The 20,850-nt window shown below is 51.2% G+C and overlaps 1 protein-coding gene and 1 non-coding gene across 3 annotated transcripts in view; one reads left to right on the top strand and one right to left on the bottom strand.

Annotated features, from left to right (window-relative positions):
* Nucleotides 1-5,604, bottom strand: part of GRIK4 (glutamate ionotropic receptor kainate type subunit 4) — a 420,015-nt gene extending 414,411 nt beyond the window's left edge. For both annotated transcript variants that reach the window (XM_027581034.2, XM_035723069.1), the window contains exon 1: nucleotides 5,483-5,604. The gene's annotated coding sequence lies outside the window, so the exon portion shown is untranslated. The remainder of the gene's footprint in view (nucleotides 1-5,482) is intronic.
* A 13,542-nt stretch (nucleotides 5,605-19,146) lies between these two features.
* LOC113915541 lies at nucleotides 19,147-19,253 on the top strand. The gene has a single exon (XR_003517695.1). It is a non-coding gene; the product is annotated as a U6 spliceosomal RNA (small nuclear RNA).
* The last annotated feature ends 1,597 nt before the right edge of the window (nucleotides 19,254-20,850 follow it).

Raw genomic sequence — 20,850 nt, 5'->3', positions numbered from 1 at the left:
TCCTTGGGGTCGTGCCCCCCTGCACCCCCTCCCCTGCCAGGGAGCCTGCCCGCGATTCTGTCCCTGGGGGCAAGTGTGTTTATATGCCTGAGATTACAGAGATCACAAAGAGTAAACTGAGGCAGCAAGAAGTAGCCTGGATTCTGAGCGGGGGAGGCCCAGGACACCCCATTCCCGGAAGCTGGAGGCCCCCACAGACTTCCTGTCCCCTCCTCACCCACCACCTTCCACCAGGAATTTCTCTCTGTAACACACATTTGTTAAACGTGACGTGGGGCCACTTCATTAAGACAAATATTTACTTAGCACCTGCTCAGTGCATGGCACTGGGGCTACTCCTGTGAGCCAAACTGGAGGGAAGCTCCGCTCAGGGGCCCCTGGAGGCGACAGACCCACCGGGGAGTAACTTCCAGCCCAAGACTGACTGCTCAGCTGCCGTCCTGCTCAGGCCACCCAGGCTCCATCCCCAAATGCTCCCGGCGCCTGCCTCACAGCACAGCGCGTCTGGGAACACATTCCTCAGCTTTCCCTCAGGCCCGCTTTCCCTTCTGGCTTCCCTATTTCTGAAGTGGCATCGTCATCCTGCCGAGCCTCCAGGGCTCCAATCTCAAAGTTCTCTGCGACACTTTCTGCTCCCTCATCTGTTCCCAATCTGTCCGCATGGTCTGCTGTTCCTTGGAAATGCCACTCCAATGCACCCCCCTGCTGCAGTCGCCCCCAGCCCCTGAACCCCTCTTTGGGCACTCACTCGTCTGCCCAGGATGCTCCAGATCCCCCAAACCCGATGCAGCAAGCTGAACCTCTTCTCTCTGGCTTTCAAGGTCCTCTTGAATCTGTTAGTTCTGCCCTACCCCTGCCCACCCTGACTCCCTGAAGACAGGACCCCTTCGTCCCACCGCACCATCACCCAGTCCCCAGGCCACCCCTGTCCCCCCTCTGCCTGGGCAGCCCTCCTCCCCCTCCTCCTCACTGAGTTCCAGCCCCATCCGACCGCCAGCGCCCATGGTGGCCAGGGCGCACCCCTGCACCCCTCCTTTTCCCATCCTGTGGTGCATCCTCCTGTGCTCGCCCCCCAAATCCTGAACCTGCTTCACTGAGCCCTGCCTCGCTGAGGTGCCCCCAACTACCCAATCCCTGCTTATGTAAATGATGGAAGTGTTGAGTTGTTCACAGAAAACCTGTATGAAATCATTCCATAAGGAGCCTCTCCTTCCCATTTTTAGGCCCATGTATTGGGGAAGGAAGTGGGGTTCTGGAGTGCTCCCTGGACCATGGCAGGACTCAGAGGGGCCCCCTGTGGGCCCCCTTTCCTCGTCTGTAAATATGGAGGTGCTCACAAGGGAGCTGGGGTGACTCTCTGAAATGAGCAGGATGTGCAGTCGATACAGTGTTAAATTGATTCTCTCCTTCCTTCCCATGATTTACCTTGGCTCGTACTGGGGCATAAATCATTTTTTCATGTTGGATTTGTTAAAGGTAAGGCATACCCCATTTTATGTAACCAAACGTTATAATCAAGCAACAACTATTTCTTCCACTCCTACGATAAGCAGGGGCCAATGTACGGGTGTGGAGAGCCAGGGCACGCCCAGTGAGGAGCCAAGGACGGAAACTTCTGGCACCAGGCAAAGGCCTTGCTCCTTCCGGGCGGGGAGACGGACAGAGACAGATGCACAGCCAGAGCGGGCAGGGGATGGGAGCTAAACGAGCACCCCAAGGACGCAGCGTGAGAGGAGCCCCCTGGGTGGCCTTCACATTGACAAATCCCATTCTCCACCCCAAATACAGCCACGCTGACAACAACCCTTTCAGGCAGGGGAGATGGTCCCCGTTTTATATGTGAGACAAGAGAGGCTCAGAGAGGTTAAGCAATTTGTTTAAAGTCACCCAGAAAGAGACACCAGGACAGGAAGCCAGATCTGCCCAACCTTTAGCTGCTGACGTTGCCACCACGTCCTGCTGGGACCGCGGGGCGCGCGGCGTGGGGAGGGCTTCCCAGGCTGCACCCTGAAGGCAGAGCAAGTGTGGGTGGGCAGAAAAAGAGGAGCGAAGGGAAGGCTGAGGGCGTCACGGGCCCGGTGTGAGGGTGGGCAGAGGGCGGGCCGAGGATCAGGGCCAGAGGCACAAAGCAGGGCCACAGGCGGAAGGCCGTAAACTCCCAACTACCACAGGGAACCGTGTCTAGGAGGAGCAGGTTGGGGTGGGGGGGGGCCCCGGGGCTCCTAAGACCTGGTCACACACTACAGATGCCATCTTTGTAGGAAAGTAGGTGTGGTAGCTGGGTGCCTGGAAGCGGAGCCTGCGGGCCACCCAGGGAGGAGGCTGTGTCACCATCACCCGGGGCTGAGTCGCTAAAGTCCCACGTGGGACAGTGGCAGTGCGCAAGGAAGGGTCAGGCTGGGCACCAGAAGTGCCGGAAAGAACTGAGCGCCAAAGGGATAAGGGACCCAGGAGTGGGGTGGGGAAGGCAGAGGAAGACGGCAGAGCCTAGGCATCTGAGGTTCCCGGACCAGTGTCTGGGAGAACCTGGAACTTTCTGCCAGAGGCAGTCAGAAGGAAGCGCTTGTCCGGGGCAGGGCTGGTGGGACACCCCCACCGCCAACACACACACACACACACACACACACACACACACACACACACACGCACGCACGCACGCCGGAGCAGCCAGTCTAGGGGCTGAGAACGCAGAGCCAAGAATTAGCCAGATCGAAGACCTGGGCCAGGAGAGTGGACCACCAGCCAGCCCCCACAGGGAGGGGAAAGTGTGGAGCTCACCCTGGAGAACATGAAGACGAAATGAAGCTCGGGATGGGGACAGGGAGGGCTGAGCAGCAGAGACCTTCACCAGCAACAAGTGAGGCCTCCCGTGTGGCCACAGAGCCTTGGACGGGTCACCTAAGCTCCCTGGGCCTCAGCCTCTGGGGGATCAGTGATACCTCCTTGGAGGGTGAGAGTGCAGATGAAATGCTTGTAGGGCCCTCGCAGAGATCAGATGAAGTAATTCTAAAAAGCGTTTGGAAAACGGCGGCTCTCCTCACACACATGAGGGATTCGTACTATGCAGAAGTGACGGCAGAGGCTTTCTTCCCACACACTCCCTGCCACCGCCTGGCCCACACCAGCCGCACAACCACCCGCCCCGGCCCGCCGCTCCCCTGCTTTTCCAGCACTGTCTCCCCTCGCCCAGGACAGGTCCTCCTGCCCTCCTTCCTTCCTTCCCTCTGGGTCTGGCTCAGACCAGCTCTCCAGGAGCCCCCCGCGTCCCCTCGTGAGGGTTCCCACTTCTCGCCCACCCTGCCAAAGTTCCCTCTCCACCCTCAGGGGAGGAAAACCAAACTGGAAAGCCAGACCCAGACGCAGACCTGGGCTCTGGGAAGAACTTTTGGTGCTGATGAAAATGTCAGCCAATGATCAAGATGCCTGGGGGGTGCAGGGAGGGGGGGATGGGGAAAACAAAGAAAAACCAGAATGTCCTCCCCAGCGCCCCTCCACTCACTACCTCCTCTTCCCCACCAGGCACGGCCAAGAGCTCTGGGGACCAGCTTTGCCTCTGGCCTCAGGTGGCAGGTCCGGAGGAGAGCTAGGGGACAGAGCCAGCCAGGCGGGCAGGAGGGTGGTGGGCAAGCCCGGACCACAGCTCCCCACGGAAGGCTCGCTCGCAAGAAAAGAACAAAATACAGAAAATTAAACAAACCCAGACACTGTAATGTGTGCATATTAGATTAACTCTCCAAAGGGTCGCGACCTTGAGGAACACATCCAGCCAGGGAGGAAAATAATAAACCTGATTAATGATGAGGCATGGGCTGCAGCTTCAGCAAATACAACCAGCCTGATGATGCCCAGTGGAGTTCCTGGGGCTTCCTTCCCGGGCCAGGGGGTGGAGGGGGGAGCAGAACACAGCTGACCTCCCCAGGCCCCTCGGGGGAGATCACAGGAGCACAGATACTCAGTGGGGGGGAGGGGAAGGGGGGCAGAGCAAGACCACACTGCTCTTTTAGATGCCCACTGCCAACCCAGACAGTCTCTATCCCGGGGGAGGGGGGATGCCGTGCTCCTCTCACCCAGGTGACCCACAGGGAGCTTAAGCAAAGGTAGCTCTCTGTTCCTGGCAGGGCTCGGTACTCCGGGCCAGTCCCCAGGACCACCGGGTCTGGCCTCTGAGGGGCCCCGGCCATGCCCAGAGCTCCCCTCCTCTTTCCAGACAACCCAGGCCCTTGGGAGACATGCCCAGGAGAGCCACTGGAGGGAGGCAGGGAGGTGGCACCTCGTGGCATCACCAGACAACAGCACCAGGAGGAAGATGGCAGCACGAAGTAGAGATGCCAAGAGCTGTGCAGCCAAAGGTCCAGCGGGGGAGAAGCTCAGGCCGCAGTGCCCCACCGCTGCCAGGCAGGCAGGCCGGCCAGAGGGCCCCTGCCCAGCCCCCCACCGCCGCCTCCCCCGCCACTGGCCAACTCTCCCCCGGGCTCCAGCTCCTCGGCTCTCACTTTCTTCAGCTCCAGGGAGCCGGGGAAAGAGACACAGGTGCTCTCCATGCCTTGAAACCCCTGTCCCAGCTGTCACCAGCCAGCCCTCCGCCCTGGCCAGGTCTGAGCAGCTCACCGCTCTGCCAGTCCTCACTGGAGAGAATCTCAATCAGCTCCCCTCCCCCCCTCTTCCTCAGCCCCCTCCCCCATCAAACGCCCAAATGCAGGTCTCCAGAGTTTCTCCCTCACTTCCCACTCGGGTGAACTAGGGTGAGATGGGTGGGAGCCTCATTAGTCCAGGGAAAGAGGGGCATTTCTGATAGGACGCCGGTCCCCCCCGAAGCGAGCCGGCGTGTAGGGTGGGGGTGTGGTGGTGGCCGGAGTCCAGCGCAGGGGCAGGGGGGCAGCGGAGGCAGATGGCAGCGAGCAAAGGGGGAGGGGGCCTCGCGGGCTCCGGGGCTGCGCCGGGATGGGGCAGAGCAGCCGGGGCCGGGCGGGAAGCGGGGGTGACAGCGGCTGGGGGAGCGCGCCGGCGGCAGGCAGCGGCCGGCGTCCCTGCAGGGGGCACAGGCAGGGCTGGGAGTTGCACAGAGGAAGGGGACGACCAGCGCGGGAGGATCGCGAGCCCGGGGAAGGGCTGCGGAGGGAGGGAGACGGGGAGGGAGACGGGGAGGGAGACGGGGATGGAGACTGGAGGAACTACGGGAGCGAAGCGATGGGGGTCCAGAGCCCGGGAGACGCAGGGATCCGAGCGCAGGGGACCGGCGGGCTGAAGGCGGGAGAGGGGAGGCAGGGCGCCGGGGAGGCCGTGGGGGCGGGGGCAGGGAAGGGTGCGGGGCAGCGGCCCCGGGGGGGACGGAGAGGCAGAGACGTCAGAAGTAGGGGGGACGGGCGCGGGAGGGGGCGCGCGCGGGGCCCGCGCGGCCGGGACGCGGGGGACGCGGGGGGCACGGAGGGGGGGAGCAGCCCAAGGGGCGGGCGGGGGGCGCCGCGGCGGGCCCTGCCCTTACCTGGGCGGCTCCGCACTCCGGGGGCTAAGCTGGGGCCGGGCCGCCGGGCTGTTTTCCGGTTTTCCCTGCTTCCGCAGCAGCCGCGGCGGCCCCAGCGCGATCCGCCGGCAGCTGAAGGCAGTCTGTGTCCGGCCGCGAGCGAGCCGGGAGCGGGCAGCGCGGGAGGAGAGCGGCCGAGGCGCGGGGCGCCGCCCGGCGGCCAGCGCCGGAACTGCGGCGGCCCGCGCACGCCGCCCGGGGGGGCGCCCCTTCGGGGCCGGGCGGCCGGGCAGCCCGCACGCCCCGGGCGCGGGCTCGGGGCCTCGCCCGGCGCGCCCCGGAGCCGAGGCGCAGGAGGAGGGGGTCGGCGGCGGGGCCGGGCGGCCGGGGGCAAACTTGTCGCCGCCCCGGGGGACCGAGGCCGAGCGGGAGGCGCGGGGCCGGGGCGCGAGAGGCGCGCGCAGCCGGGCGGCCGCGGGACGAGGGGCGGGGGCTGCGATGTAGCGCCCTCGAGGCGGGGGAGTTGGGGGGGACCCCGGCGCGGCCCGCGCCCTGCACCGCCTCGAGCGAGGGGGCAGTCCACCCCGGCCCCCGGAGTTACAGCCCAGCCGGCTTCGGCGGGCAAAGGGCGCCCTCTGGTGGGGCTTGGGGGAACCGCGCGGGGGACGAGCCGGCGACTGCGGCCCGGCCGGGGCCGCGAAGATGGAGAGCGGGAGGTTTCGTGCGGAGACGGAAGAGCGAATTGTAACCAGGAGGCCGGAGAGACCCCGCGCCCGTCTAGTAGTTCCAGGGCGCTGTTTGATGAATACAAACGTCTTAGGAGGAGCCGTCTCCTCGTGAGGACCCTGAGGCCCGGAAAGGCGCACAGTCCAGCCCGGAGCCCGGGGCCCCAAGTGAGCGAGGTAGCGAGAGGCAGGACCGGGAGGGCAACCAAGCCATCTGACGCGCGGTCGGGGCTCAGTTTGCTAGAGCGCAGCTGCCCTCAGGAGGAGGCTGGGGAGGGAGGTCCAAGGCCATGTGAGGTCCGCAAACATTAGTTGCTCTTTTCCACCCCACACGTTGGCCTTGGGCTGACAACGGAACTGATCGCAGAGCCGTCTGGTATTCAGGGCCACGGCCCCACACCCACAGCCTGATGGGATCCTCCGTGAAAGGCTCGTTCTCAGCCACAGCGGTTGGGACTTAGGCTTGAAGGGATTAGAATACTGGTTGGCACTGCACTCCCCAGGGAGAGTTGGCCGCCCGGCCCTTGCCACTTCCTTGCCACCAAGGCTGCAGGCAGCAATGTGGCTCACAACTTCCCATCCCCCACCTCCCCACGCTGGCGGCGCCCACGCTCCTTAGGAAGGACATTATTTAGCACCTGTGTGCCACGACGACAGCACATACACAGTCTTTCCAATCATCTTTGCATCAACTTTGCCAGGTGACACTAACCCCATTGCACAAAGGAAGAAGCCTGCAAACCAAATCACAGGGGTGAATAGGCTACACAGAACTGAGTTCTTTTTTTTCTTTTTTTTAAGATTTTATTTATTTATTTGAGAGAGAAAGAATGAGAGATAGAGAGCACGAGAGGGAAGAGGGTCAGAGGGAGAAGCAGACTCCCCGCTGAGCAGGGAGCCCAATGTGGGACTCGATCCCAGGACTCCGGGATCATGACCTGAGCCGAAGGCAGTCGCTTAACCAACTGAGCCACCCAGGCGCCCCAGAACTGAGTTCTAATTCCAGCTCTAGTCCCTCAGGCTGGGCGTCATTTGCCAAATGGACAGAAGGACTGCCCTGGGCCAAGCAGGAAGTACACTGGAGGGGCATCCCTGGGATCCTGGGCAAGAGACTTCAGGACCCTCGGCTTCTGGTTTCCACATCTCTAAACAGGAGAATAGCAAACGAAATAATCTCTAAAGTGACTTCGAACTGTGAAATGCCAAGCATGGATCCAGGGCCCTTTTTCCGGGAAGGATGCAAGATCAGCAAGACCATAGGAGCTAAGGGTTTGGGAGGAAAAATACTACGTGAAACACTTCATCTTACTCTTTTGCCTGGTGAGCTCATCCTATTAACCAAGGAGGTGGGAAGGAGCTCTTGATGAGGTCAGAGAGATTGCTGATGGGTCTGAGGTAGCCTGGTCTGGGACCTAATGAGGACCCCAGGGTCTTCCCTTCCTGCAAGGATGATTCTGTCTTGCCCCTCAGGCGTCTGCCCCTACTAGAAGCAAGGGGCCCTCTACAAGTCCGAGGGCGGGGGGCAGGGCCAGAGAAGCCCGCTAGCAGCCCACCCTGGGGGTTTGCAAAGAGAGAACCTCTCTTCTTTCTGCTACCAGCTGATGGGCTGTCGAGTGCTCACTGCCTGCTCTCCACTTTCCTTTCTCCTGAATATCAGTGCCCCTGGTCCATCAGAACTTGATTCCAGACAAGCTAAGCTCCCCAGCTCAGCTGGGGGGTGGGGATGGACTGGGGAGGTTAGTCCAGACCATCTGGGGGACTCCCTGAGGAGCTGGGAAATGGGGCTCCCTCCCCTAGAACTTCTCAACTGAAGCATCCCTCCCAGCCAGGGTTCAGTAGTGCCTGGACCTGGGCGTCATGGTGAAGTCTTGTGGATCTGAATTCTTTGGAGGCTGGAGCCCACGGGAAGGAGCCTGTTCTCCCGGATTTATTGATAGCTTCTTCCTTTGTATTTGCCTTAGGTAGATCCACAAAGAATACGTGATCTTAAAGTTACCAACCGTTGTCTGTTCCAAAGGTCCCCGTGAAGGGTTATCCCAAGTGCCTAATGAGCCCACTGCATCAGTAGGGCCAACTGAGGCCCCCAGTGACCGGGTGACTTGTGCATGCTTGACTTCGTGGGACATGCCATCCCTGTGTCACCGCCTCTTAGAAACTGGTGCAGCAGTCTCTAACGGATGTTCCTGCCTTTAGACTGGCCCCCTAACACCCCACAAATGTCCAAGGGATGGATCTAAAACCAGCACGACTACTTCGCACCCCAGCCTAAAACACTTTCATGACCCCATGTGGCCTATAAAGTAAAACTGAGTCCAACACGCCTCAGCACAGCCCCTCAGCTCACCCATCTCCCACTACTGCCCACAGTTCTTCTCCATCAGTGCCAAGCTGCCCACAGTTAGTTCCCTGGTCCTCCTGTTTAATGCTCTGTGAGCATTCTGTGAATGTTAACACACTGATTTCGGCCCGGAAGCCCCTCTCCCCCATACACACACACACACACACACACACACACACACACACACAACTCAGTTTAGGAATCTCCTCCTACAGGAAGTTGCTCCTCCCCTGCTATCTGGTCCCTTCCCAGCAGAATTAATTACTCCCCTCTCTAGAATTCTCTTGCACTTACTAGAGCTCATGGTTACTTACTTGACTCTGGTCTGTGTGCGCTTAAAGACTACGGACTTGTTCACCTGGATTTATTTTTAGCTTCTCCCTTCTTTGTATTTTCCTCAGGTAGATCCACAGAGCAGAATAGTTGTTCTTAAATTTACCTACCACCTCTTTTCCAAAGATCCCTTTGAAGGTTAATCACAAGTTCATAATGAGAGTACGGACTTAAAAAAGATCTATTAACAGCAGAATGCCTGGGATAATAGGTGCTCAGTAAATGTGTTGAATGACTGAACCAACATGAAGTAGGGGTTAGTAAGGTATGCAATCTGGCACATTGAATTTGCTTCCGTCACTGGTCTCAGTGAGCCAGATGGGATTTCCTGATGGGCAGTATGAACCATTGGTCCCCGCTAAGCTTGAAGCCTTTATAAACCTAAGCTGAATGTAGGGTTCTGCTTGAGGGCCTTGAGGTTGAAGATAGCAAGAGCCCGACCGCACACCCTTTTGGCCCCACGGTGTTAAATGCAGCAACACTCCAACTCCAAGTTAAATGAAATAATTCTCTGTCCTTCTTGTCGCCTGTTTGGGGGATACATGGTTCATTCCTAAAAGGTAATGTCTAACAGAACCAGTTGAGAAGCAGAACTGAAATGAGAAAGAGAATTATTCTTTGATTTTACTTTGATTTTTACTCCTGCCTTGAAGGAGGCACTTAACAGTGGTTTTGCTTAATGACATCATGGCCAAGTGTCGGCAAAGAGCAGATAGGTACACCTGTGGGTTTCGATGTGCACAGCCCCCGGGGCCCCAAGGCGGCACGTCGCTTAGCCTAGCTGACTGCAAAGACTATGTCTTTCACTATGTGCAAAAGCCCCACCTCCACCCGACGACTGCGTTCTGATGCAGCTCCCTTCCCCCAACCTTTCTTATCTCCATTTTATTAGTCTAGGCATACAGGATTCTGCTCACACTGAAATTACATCGAAAACTTGGCTCCTCCTTGATCAGAATACAACCTGCCCCTCCTTCTGTAGGCCTCTCTGCTCCCGACGTCAGAACCTAATTCGTCCCCACCCTGTGTCTCAGTTTCCATTTACTACTCTGCAGAGGAGATAAGCCGCCATGGCAATTTGTTCTTCTTCCAGAAATCTTCGGTACCTATTATGCGCCGGGCCCTGGAGACGAAATAGAAAACAAGACAAATCCAGGCTTGGCCTCTTGGGGTTTAGTCAAATAAAAAATATCATCTCTTCTCACAGTTCTGGTGCTTTCTGATATCAGGTATTTTCTGTGTGATCTTTCACATACAGTGAACTCCGTTGCATGGTGATGGTCTAGGCTGGCTGGGGGGAGGCAAGCAGTGGGCACCTGTGGCTTACGGCAAGTCCAGCGTTGGGACCGAGGGTCTTCAGCACACACGGGCTTGGGTATGCACCGTAACGCTCTGCCTGGATCTTCAGACCTACACTGCGGCCGGAGGCCTGCCCCTTGGCCTGCGCCCGTGTGGGAAGGGGCATGGCGCTCACCTGCACCATCAAGGCTGGTAACTGGTGCCAAGATAGCAGGGGTACTACACGCACTTCTACACGCAGCATCTTCCTTGTGGTGGGCTTTCTGCTTCCACACTCACCTTTCCTCATTTGAGCTCACGGTCTAGGCAGGTTTCACGATATCGTGTTATAGACACAAATCACTCAGTAAGGAGGTGGCAACGCTGGGTTAAAACTCAGGGCTTCTGGCTCCGGGAGGGAAGCACCCTGAGTGAAGGACGCTGAGCAAATCCTCTGTGAGAAGGGGATAAGCCCACTTAGGTCAAATTGGGTGAAGCGCTAAGCAACGACTGAAGAAGTTATACATTTTCTCACCCTTTCACTATTGTCCAAGGTCCCCAAGAACAAGAGGAACTGAAGAAGCTCTACAGTCGAGCGGGAGGAAGAGCGAGGGGAGATGAGGAACAGGGGCACACATTCTACCTGGGAGCAAAGTATGATCGCTTTAGCAGTGAGGGGACACAGGAGAGGGTCTGCCTTCACAGTGCAACAACCTCAGGATACAAGAATAAGATGGCAAGGGGTGCCTGGGGCGGTGCAGTTGGTTGGGTGTCCAACTCTTGGCCACAGCCTGGGTCCTGATGCCGGAGTCCTGGGATCCAGCCCTGCATCGGGCTCTGCACTCAGTGGGGAATCTGCTTGGGATTCTCTCTCTCCCTCTTCCCCAGCCCCCTGCCTCTCTCTCTCTCTCTCTCTCTCTCTCAAATAAATAAATAAAGTCTTTAAAAAATATATAAGACGCCAAAAGAAGTAAGTAACTAACTAAATAAATAAATAAATACGATGCCACTTTTCATATCACCCCAGGTAGCTGGGGTTTGCAGCTTATCCAGAGAACAGTTTGGTCTGCACTGTGGCATTAAGTTTTCCTATGAATTATTATAAAACGACCCCAGGATAGTATAAAGGTAAAAAAAAAAATGTGTGTGCATATGTATGTGTATATATGTCTCTCTACAGTTAGGTAGGTAGGTAGATAGATGTGTGTGTATGTGCATTCCCAAATACATGTATATTTCAACATAATGTTGGCTAGTTCTCTTTTTCAGCTCAATAAAACAATAAATCAGCAAGCAGCTTCCATCTGCCAGGAATGATATTAGGCACTCAGGGGGACAGAAAGAAAAACTGGACATAGTTCCTACTTTCAAAAATATATGTTCTGGTGCATTTAATTTTCCCTTCTAAAGGAAAACCTTTACATTTTATCTCATAGCAATTTTGGGAGCTTGTGCCCTCTGAAGGAATTCAGAATAGTAAAAAGAATAAGATAGTAGGATTTCTATTCACCCAGGACAGATTTCTTACTACTCCTAGCTAAATGAGGGATGAGTTACGTTCGAGAACTGTACTGTGCGGTGAGCTATGGCCAAGTTTGAATATAAAAGAGATGCTTACCCGGGCGCCTGGGTGGCTCAGTTGGTTAAGCGACTGCCTTCGGCTCGGGTCGTGATCCTGGAGTCCTGGGATCGAGTCCAGCATCAGGCTCCCTGCTCAGCGAGGAACCTGCTTCTCCCTCTGGCCTTCCCTCCTCTCATGTGCTCTCTCTCTCTCTCTCATTCTCACTCTCTCAAAATAAATAAATAAATCTTAAAAAAAAAAGAGAGAGAGAGACGCTTACCCACTAGCTGCTTTGTAGCAGAAGTTTTGTATTGGGTACTGCCTGGTTTAACACTCAGTTGTTTACATCCTTACTCTTCCAGATTCCAGGTGAAAGTCTTAATTTAGAAGCATCCAGTTATCTTAATTTAAAAAAGACTAAAGGAAGATGTGATAGCTGTCTTCAAACACTGAAGATCTTTCCTATTTCCTCCACACCCAGGACCAATGGATAAAAGCTACAGGCCGATTTTAGCTCAAATAAGAAAGAATTTATGAGTTGCCTCAGGAGATAATGAGCTTCCCAGCATTGGAAGTATACAAGCAGATGGATGGCCATCTGCCAGGATTGCCAGAGAAGGGATTCCAGCATTGGATTAGGAGGTTGAATGAGGTACCTTCCATCTCTAAATTCTTGGATTCTCAGTCTGTCTCCTTGGCCCGAGGCAAAAAAAAAAAGTCAATCTTTGGAGAAATGTAACTCTTATTGTTGGAAGTAAACACGTGCCTTACGTGCTTGGGCTTTTCTCTTTAGATGCATGGGCACTTTTCTTTAAACGCAGTGAAGATACTTAATATTAGAAAATGCAATAATCACTTAAATGCTCTATTGACAAAATTAATATTATTGATACACTCAAGTGTTACTAGGTAAATAGCATTAATGGCCTTGTTAAAGAAGGAAATCTATTTACAAGACAGGACGATAGTTCCCAAATAAGACCAATTTGAATAGATGAACATCGTGCTTGTTTTTTAAATGACTTCTTATAATGTGCACATATGCGTACACATTCAGGAAGGAAAACAGTGAGTGGAGAAAAATGAAAAAGTATCTCAATATATCTACTGCTTTTATGCCTTGGAATCAGACTGTACCACCTGCTAGAGGAAGGATGGTTTTCTTCATGCATTTTCAAGCGTTAAGCACTTGGGTGACGCTCAGCACGCACAGTAATACCCTGTTCTTTGGAATACAAATCGACTCCAAGTTATCCTTCCCTGCCCGCCCCCTCAGTCTGATGGAGTGCACTGCTTTTCAAATGCTAATTAGGCAGACTGTAGAGGTGACTTAAAAATTTGGCGGGGAAAGAGAAAATAGAGAAACTAAATTGAAAAAAAAAGGCAAAAGCAGACCCAAGCAAAAATACCTAAACATAAATATTTAGATATTTAATAACCAGAATAGAATGTAAGTCTTCTCTTTCCTAACCCCCAGAGACAAGATTTGTATTTTCTCATGCTCCTATAAGGATCTGCTTTGGGGTTTCATGAACATTCTGCTCACTGATTGCTGGGTGCCAGGCCCTGTCCTAGGTGCTGGGGAGGCAAATATGAGGCAATGTGGTCCCTGCCCTCCGGAAGCCCCTTCACTCCATCCGGTGAGGCAGGAGAGGCCCTTCTGTAGGAGTCCACCCCCTTAACTCCAGTCCTCATCTCCACACTGCCGCCCCCGCACCCTACTCATGAAAAACAAAATAAACCGCTCACACAGAAAGCATTCTCAAGATACATACCTTTCATTTTTGTTATGATGCAGGTCCCTGGGCCATCTCCCTACCATTCTAACAACTGACATTTGCACCCCACGTCACAGTTTATAATGTGCTCTCACCACCGCCGCCGCCATCATAGATCTGTGTTCTTCATCACAGCCCTGTTACTTGTGGTGTTATCCCCATTTCAAAGATGGGAATATCACCCAAGTCGTAGTAAACAATGAGCCCTCAAGGTGTATTTTCTGATTTTTTAAACAAGAAAATTCCCCTTCCACCACAGTTCTATCTTAACCACTCTGCCATCCTGATGTAATACCTACCTAGTTTCATTCATTCATTCTTTCTTTCTTTCATTCATTCACTTTTACGTTAGGTAGGCTCCATGCCCGATGTGGGGCTTGAACTCATGACCCTGAGATCAAGAGTCACTCACTCTACAGACAGAGCCAGCCAGGCACCCCCACTGATGTAATACATATAGGACCTGAGGAACAAAGTGTTTAATGGAACAAAGCTATGCCACTTCTTGATTAAGTGAGCTGCAGTCCACACTTCTGCTCCTTGTAACTGAGCCACGCCACCCATTCTGCCTTGGGCCAAATGCAAAGATCAAAATGTTCTTTGTAGAATGGAAAACATTGGTAAGACCAAAACCCAAAATAGCTAGAAAATTCAACCAATCACTCGAAACAAGAACAAAAATTAAATCTCTTTTAGATCAATCTGACTTTTAAAATAAGTTCCAGTGTATTTTATTTATAGCTCTCTCCTTGTGCCTTGTTTTATATATGTCTCTCCCAGGGGCAGGGTCTAATGTGTATTAATTTCATAGAAAATATTTGGAAAACATACCCTACGACGACATACACTGTCCACTAGATATATATTTTTAGTCACCAGCATTGAAACTAAACCCACAAGCATTCTAGATTCTTAATCCAGACAGAACCATACTATTCTTCGTGTGCAACAGAGCACATGGTTGACATTTAATGAATGTTAGATAAAATAGAAGCAGTACTTCAAAGTAACAATATCTGAAGAATCTCATTAAACACAAAGTAAGACAAATAAGCTACCATCATACATCTGGATTTGAGTAGCTAGGCACCTCCTCCCCCGCCCCGCCCCAACTGCTACAAAAGACTTGGACTAGCTGGGATCTTACCCGAGGAGCTTGGGTCTAAATAAAGAAAATACAGCACACATAATCAGCAATAATTTGAAGTAAATGAAAAGCAACAGAATGGAGGGTTTAATCATATTATCAGTGGCAAGGATCAGAGGAAATGGACAGATAGGAGCACCAAATGATCTACAATGGCAAGGAACAGAGAATGAGATTCAAAGCCAGAGGAGTCGTCAAGAAATTAAGCTTGGTTTCCAAGTTCATTCAAAACCCTTTGTTTGGCGGCTGAAGGAAGGAAGAAGTAATGACATCCCCAGCAGGCAAACAGCCCGTTAACATCTTGGCAAAACATTAACCTCAGATAATTAGAAATACTATGATGTCTCCAGAGAAGCAAAATTCAGATTTATTTTCCCGTCCGTCGCGTTCCACTGAATAGAGTATATTCAATCTAGCTGAATAAATATCGAGGAGGTTAAAACATTGATTAGGAAAAATACTTCACACTACTGACATCTGGAAACCAACTGACCAGTTAAGAAAGCAGGTGGGGACATTTCGGGTGTTTCGTTCCTCTGAAAGGAACCCTGGTGTTCCGTGGTTCCAGCTGCCCAGCATTGCTGGTGGGTGAGGGGGTGGGGAATAGGAAGCAGAAGAAATGAGAGGTGGGAGGGACGTCCCCTTGGTGCAAAGCTATTGAGGGCTTCTCCTATTGGGTTTATTACAGTGTTTTATGAAGCAATCCAAGAGATTACCCAGACATCTTCAGCTACCACCAGGGTTGCACTGGACTAATGTCATATAACAAATGGCTTGTAAAAGGTGTCCAAATCTTCTAGATGATTGAACCTAAATAGACGGTCTCCTGCCTAGGATTTTGGTGCCATATCATTTCACTGTATTTGCCTGACCTTAGCCAAAACTGGGAGAAAAAGTCTGAGATCAGGATAAGAATCTAGGAAGCAACTAATCACTCACTCCCTTTACAAACTAGGTTTGTTTCTATCTTTCAGTTACCAAAAAGCAGAGGGCTGTTAGGAAGGTTTGGGTCAGCTGTCTAATGTTTGATTAAGACCGCTCTCAGCTCTTAATATCATTGGCATTTTGGGGAAGGGGTTGAAATGTTGAAACTAAACACAGAACTCCCCCGCATCTTGATGGGCGTTCCCGCAGTTGTCCCAATCCAACAGCGCCTCAGATCTCTGACCACACAGGGTGCGTGTCTCATGAAGGGGAAAAACAAGCTTACTAGCCAACTGACCTCATTGGCAGTCAAAGCATCAGTAGACCCCATCGAGATTCTTAAAAAACAAGACCACTAACCAACCTTACGTTTTCACAGATTATTCCAACAGGGTCATTGGTTCAACTTGGTGCTACAGGCTTTTTAGGCTATTGGATGACCAAACACATGGAGTGATTGAGCTCTTCCCAGGTATTTTGTGTTGTAAAGGGCAGGCGAGAAGTAAGAAAAAAATTATGCCATTGATCAAGTGTTGACTATGTGCTAGGTACTACATGCTTTACATTTATTCCTTCTTTTTCATCAACACAACCCTATGAGGTGTGTGGACGGTGAGTTCCCTGTGACAGGGGCTGTTGAAGCATGTGTAAGGAGTGTAAATAGGGGAAGGATGAAAGCCTTGAATCACTCAGTAGGGGAACAAAGGAGGCAATCTCGGAGGTAATTGTTTTTCTTTCATTTTTTTAAAAGGTGTAATTCACATACCATAGAATTCACCCTTTTTAAGTGTACCATTCAATGGCTCTTTGTGTATTTGCGAGATTGTGTAACTGTCACCACCATCAAATTCCAGAGCATTTTGATCCCTTCATACTCATTCGTATTCTCCCATCTTCCAGCCTCTGGCAACCAGTAATCTGCTTTCTGTTTCTATGGAATCACCTATTTTAGACATTTCAGGTAAATGAATCATACAATCTGTGGTATTTTGTAACCTGGCAGGAAGTTTCCAAGGACCGTCATGTGGTAGCATGCATCATTCCTGTTAATGGCCAGATAACGTTCCATTGTGTGGATGTGCCATTTTTTTGGTGTTGTTGACCAGCTCATCAGTGGATGGACTCTGAAGTGTTTTCCACTCCGAGGTTTTATGAATGCAGGGTTCCTGTTCTATATCCAGCCAGGACACTAACATGTGGGACTCAGTTCACCTTGTCTCCAGGACCGCACTTGTAGCTTCTTGGCGGACATGTCTGTTGATAGACCGCTGCCTAAACACGTGGCAAATGGAACTAATTTCCCCTGACAGCCTCCCTCCTTCATGCTTCCCCACTTCTGTTAATGGCAACACCAATCTCTCAGGTGCACGAAAGTCTTTTTTTTTTTTTAACTCCTCCTTCTCCTGCATAGTAACTTACATGCCAATATCTGTAAACTCCACCTCGACTATGCCATTTCCCCCTAATCTGTCATGACCGATTTCAAGCCTCTTGTTGGCTATTAGTGTAGCTTCCCACTAGCTTCCCTGTCTACTACCTGTTCCCCTTTCTACTCTGCTCAGTGTGATTCAGTTGTTGGATTTATTCTTTTTATGTTCAGCTGGGTCCAGACCAGTCCCGAGATCAAACAGCTGAAATGAAACGCAAATTTCTACCCCTGGGTCCAGCATAAGTAACTTGCAATTTAGTAAGGGAGAAAGGCAGAAAAGCAATAGTCATGCACTTGTCTTCGCTATTTGCCTGGAAACACACCTTTAAGGGAAAAACTATTTCCACAGTAGGGTCATAAAGACAAGGCTTCGGTGGAAGCCAGATCTCCTCCTGAATTCTAGCTATTCCACTAGGACATCAGAATCACCACAAGCTTCAGTTACCTCATTAGTTTAAAAAAAAGAAAAGGAGAAAAACAGAAAAACCACTTACCTCTCGGGGCGCTTGTGAAGATTAGAGGTAACGTACATAAAGGGACGGCACCTGCCATGTACTTTGTACGCTGTAGCTACTACTTTCATCCTCACCGCTTGAGTCCTCCCCAAGATGTGGCACACTACTCTGCAGAGAGGGTACCCAAATATACTTGTACTGCTAAGTGCAAGGGGGGGGGGTTGGTGGAATACAGGGGGAATCCACAACTGCAGAAAGAACTGGGCAAAGAGAATGGTAACTAGCGGTTGCAGAAAATGAGAAAAAGGAGCTTGGGAAGATGAGCCAGATATGGATAGACAGGTCTGCTCTAGGCTGGTGTCAAAGCAAAGGATGAGGAAGGACCACCTGGAGGCAAGGGGAGGGGGGCAGGGAGGAGGCTAAGCCTGACTGGAGGCGAAGGGTCATGATGGGTAGGAGAGGGAAAATCAAGTTGGCCAAATGAATCGTGGACATCTCAGAAACCAAGAAGAGTTCAATCTCCTTACAGCAGTCCCCATAAAGCCATTATGGTTCTTGGGCAGGCGAGTGACATGAGGGAAGCTGTGGGTTTTTGGAAAACGGGATAGGAAGCCAGGGGCATGAGAGAAGAGCAGGAACTCAGTCTCATGCTGGTGGTTTCGATATCCCCTTGTACAACACGACCTGGCCACGGTGGGAACAGAGCAAGGAGTAAATGAGAAAGACAGTTTGAAAGAAAAAAAAAAAAGAATCACAGACCCTAGTAACAAATATTGTAAATGATCCTGACTTTTTGCCTTTTTCCCCTAAGGCCAGCATTTTTTTTCCCCCCTCAAAACATCTTCAAACACCTTGCTCCTCCAACTCTTCGTTTTCTGAAACAAAGCTAGGAATAAACTGACCAATTCGTCAGTCAATCTTATAGTCACGCTGTCAAGGTACTCTGACCCAAGATGGAAAGATTCCTGGTTATTTTTTTTTTTTAAAGATTTCATCCATTTATTTGAGAGAGAGAATGAGAGAGAGAGAGAGAGCATGAGAGGGGGAAGGGTCAGAGGGAGAAGCAGACTCCCTGCTCAGCAGGGACCCTGATGTGGGACTCGATCCCGGGACTCCAGGGTCATGACCTGAGCCAACTGCCTTCGATTCCTGGTTATTTTAATCCACCTATGGGTACCCAGTCATAATTGCAGTTCGACTCTTCTCTGAAGAGACAGAATGTAAGTCAACCTATCATAACTCACATTTACAGCTCCAGAACCTTCCCCACACACTCCTATTAGACTGCAGATACCCCCACAGGAAGCAAACATTAGGCTCCGTGTGTATCGTGGCCAAATGTCACTGACGGCCCAATCAAGTTAGAATTTATCTCAAAGGGGCCACTCTCCAAAAGGAAGAGGAAAAGGTTGAGAAAATCTGAGGCTTTTACTTTTAATAGGTGGCAAAGCATAGGAAAGATTTTGTTGTGCCTCTTTCTCTTCTACTTTAGCTGTTTATAGAAATTTGATTGCATGAAAGCTTCCAAGTTCTCTGGGACTTATTCTTGCTGTCTGGACCAGTTCTTCGGATGGTGCATTTGCCAGCTAAATAATCAATCCAGCTGCCTCATGTTCCGGGCACTCAACTTTTGTGAATTCGCCAAATTTCATAAACCTTTCGGAAGAGGCCATCTATCAGGACAGGAGCAGGAATGGAAATAAGATCTGTCAGTCTCGTGCTTGCTTCGGCAGCACGTATACTAAAATTGGAATGATACAGAGAAGATTAGCATGGCCCCTGTGCTAGGATGACTCGCAAATTTGAGAAGCGTTCCATATTAAAAAAAGAAAGGAAAAAAAAGATCTGTCAGTCTCTGCTCAGCCAATGCTCAGAAAGTCTCCTCTGAACCAGGAATGTCAGATCTGCTTCCACAAAAGCCTTCAAGTTTCTTGTAAACTGGCAGTGAGATCGGGACAAAAGGAAAAATGTAAATAATGCCTCATCAGACCGTAGGTCATGCTCAACGAACGAGAGGACTCTCTCAAAAGAAGAGATGCCAAAGAAGAAGAGGAGAAACAGAAATTTCCAGGGACAGACTTCAGCGAGTGACATGAAAATCATACTCTTGTTTTGGAGAAACACACGAGGCCAGGGGAGGCTAGAGCTTCCTCAGTAGAGGATGAGAAAGCAGAGGTCCAGAGGAGGTAAATGACTCGCTCCAGGTTAGACAATGAGCTCATGAGAGCAGAGAGCAGAAAGGACTTAAGTTTGGTTTGGTCATGCTTCCTTGGTCTTATGGGAGGGGAAGACAGGGAAAACCCCAGAAACCCTGCCCCACATCGCCCTTCAGGCCACGATGTCTGGGCTACGGGGTTTGCGTTCTCCAGAAAAGGTCTCAAAGTATATCAAATTCATATTCATATTTACATATGAATATGAAAATAGCTTATGCTCTTACTGCAGTAGATATAGCAATATATGCATTTTTAGGAAGATAAAACAAAGTCTCATTAACCACAATGTAATTCAGTTTCCCATTAATTAAAAATGTAAGCAGCTCATATATTTCAAGGAAATAAAGATGTTTCCAAACTACCAAGATCTAGCTAAACTGGAAGATAAACCCTAGTATCAGCCCATTGCAAATGGAAGGAGGCTTTTAGCAAGATGACAACCACAAGTTACACGTGACTGTGAAATTTCTGGAACGTCTACTATGACCACACCCCACCCCCTTATAACAGCAGCACCAAAGCAGCACAAGTCCAATATACAAGTTTCTTAAAACCAGGTTCTTGGGGCACCTGGGTGGCTCAGTCAGTTAAGCGTCTGACTTCAGCTCGGGTCATGATCTCGGGGTCCTGGATTGAGCCCTGTCTGAGCAGGGTGTCTGCTTGTCCCTCTCCCCCTGCTCCTCCCCTCCACTCATGCTCTCTCTCAAATAAATACAATCTTAAAAAAACAACAAACAAAACAAGGTTCTTACTAAGTCACCAAGTTTTTTTTTCTTTATATTTAAAAGAACTAGGTTAAACAAGTATAACAGAGACTAGCAACCAAGTTTTAAAAAATGAACATACATTCTCTCCCTCCTGTTTCTCTCCCTCTCTGTGTCACACACACACACACACACACACACACGAGCCTAGAGTTTGGACACACAAAACCATTATAAAACATGAAATATGGCTGCATTAAAAAAAAAAATGAAATATGGCTGCATTAGTAAGAGAGAGATTAACAAATTCTAAATTCACTAATCATTTTCCACCTTTCCTGCTTTAAGTATTTAACTCCTAGAATAAAACACCACCACCACCTTTAGAGAGACACTGGTCACATGCTTGGAAGTTTCTCATTCACTTCCCCCAACTCCTTTAAGTATTATTGATTCTGATCTGCAGCCAAGGAAATGGAACCCAGGGGGTAATCTGCTCGG

This window comes from Zalophus californianus, chromosome 11, assembly GCF_009762305.2.
Source record: "Zalophus californianus isolate mZalCal1 chromosome 11, mZalCal1.pri.v2, whole genome shotgun sequence".
NCBI classification, from domain to species: domain Eukaryota; kingdom Metazoa; phylum Chordata; class Mammalia; order Carnivora; family Otariidae; genus Zalophus; species Zalophus californianus.
The sequence above is the reverse complement of the archived record's forward strand: the minus strand, read 5'-3'. Positions and strand labels throughout refer to the sequence as shown.